The sequence below is a fragment of the Sinocyclocheilus anshuiensis genome, unplaced genomic scaffold (genome assembly GCF_001515605.1).
Source record: "Sinocyclocheilus anshuiensis isolate Anshui unplaced genomic scaffold, SAMN03320099.WGS_v1.1 scaffold1048, whole genome shotgun sequence".
Classification (NCBI taxonomy): domain Eukaryota; kingdom Metazoa; phylum Chordata; class Actinopteri; order Cypriniformes; family Cyprinidae; genus Sinocyclocheilus; species Sinocyclocheilus anshuiensis.
The window spans coordinates 6,313-8,417 of NW_015548234.1; positions in this window are offsets into that span (position 1 = coordinate 6,313).

The window sequence follows — 2,105 nt, forward strand, 5'->3', positions numbered from 1 at the left end:
TACTTTGTTTGGTCTTCCAAAAGAGGACACGACTACAAATCAGTGGTTAAGTTGTATTTACAACACTGTTCCAGAACAGTTCAACCCAAATATTCATATGTGTGCAGCGCATTTTATGGAGGACTGTTTCCTGATGCTGGAAGAGTAGACTACAATGCCAGCTGTTCTGACTCACAGACTGTAAGTACGTTTTCATATTTAAAGAATTTGCCACTGATGATTCAAATGCGAGTTTTGAGCAGTATAGAGTAGTGCTTGTTGTTTGTCATTTCTCCGATCACAAATGCAGACATGGTTTAATGTTTACGCACCGCGATGCAACGCAACACGCAAAAAGACAATAAAGTACAGTATGTAGAAAATAATGTGTTTTTTTAGCCTTAAACCGCATAAACACATTTCATTACACCAAATACACAAAATAATGTTCTTTTTAGCATCATCATATGACCCCTTTAATATAACTCCGACTGGATTCTTGAGGGTGGAGACTTGAGGGTGAGTAATTTATGGGTTAATTTTCATTTTTGGGTGAACTAACACTTTAAGTCACATGATAACGTCAACATGGCGGATGATGCCTGGATCGCATTCATACTTAACGAGATTTGGCTGTAGAGTACATATTAGTGCTCGTTAAGTAAGTACTTATTGAAATTAAGTACCTACTCATTGAGTAGGCGGTTTCAGACAGGCAGCCGGGGTTTTCTGAGTACAGAACAGTACGCGGAAGTGTAATGTAATTTCATCATCGGAAGAGACACGACAGGTTATGAACGCAAAATATGAATGACAGATGAGCAGTGGTCCGTGTAACGCTTCACAATTCAATTTTAAGACCATATGGTGCAAATGCAAAAATTAAACCTTTTTTTTTTTTCAGTTACTTCATAAATAATTAATTTTCTCTCCTTTTTTTCAATTTTACTTTTGCTAAATTGTGACTTCAGAAATTATCGTTTTAATAAATTAAATCTAAACGATTTTCTATTTTTCCTTTTTTTTTTTTCCTTGCAATTTGCAATAGTGAGTCATTTTATATTTAGGGGTACATTTCACGTCAGCCAAAAAGTCAGGAAATAAGTATTCTTTTTTGATAAATAAACTAGGTGGTTGAATAATATAACCCCTTAATGTGCTAAAATAATTATTTGGCAAGCTTAAGCTCTAATGACTTTTTAAATATGTTAATGAAAATTAACATTTGATTCATTCTTTTGTCAACTGTGTTACGGACAAATGCTGTGTCAAATGAAACATGAATGAAGTACCACATGTTTGATAACACATTTGTTTGAAGGTTTTTGAGTCTATTCACCAGAGTTTTTTTAGGTTATCTGTCTGATTTGAAAATATGAATTTGGGGCTTCATAATGGGCTTACTGTGACCACACATTTACCAAATCGGACAGCAGAAAAACAGCAAATTCCAGTATAGAAAATGCCATTTTTGTAAGATAAAAGATGGATATCTGTTGGATTTTTGTGTTAAATTAATTAGAAATGTCCCCTGATATAAAAGTGACCATTGCTTGAAGTGAAAAGTTAATGAAAAATAAGTAAAATTGATAATAGTGTCCATGGACATGGCATGTACTCCTAATTATAGAATGACTCTAGTATGTTCCTGCACAACCGGAGGATGCAGTTTCAGGACCGCAGTTCTAGGACCTTATTCTTTTGTAACAGTGCCACCTACCGAATTGGATCACTAAATATGGACGACGTGGACCGCAATCAGAGTGAGTAACTTTACCGATTTTCAATTAAGTTTTATTTTATAACCTGATGCAAAGTTTACGTAGCCAACGTGAGAACTGCTAAGAAATAATAATTCATTCCCGATTGCTAGTTTTATTGATTATTATAATGTTCTTAATTCGTGGCCATGATTTAATTAAGCTAAACCTTGTTGACATAATGACTATAATAAGTAAATCTAGCCAACACATTAATTAATCTTAAAAAGATGAGAAAAGCATGTTGATGTGAGATGTGTCAGATTTACCTGTAGCTTACTGTATTAGTGTGAAAACTTGTTTGATACTCATTGTTTTAGCATATTAGTTAAGTATAAATCATCTTTCATAATTAAACTGGGCTCA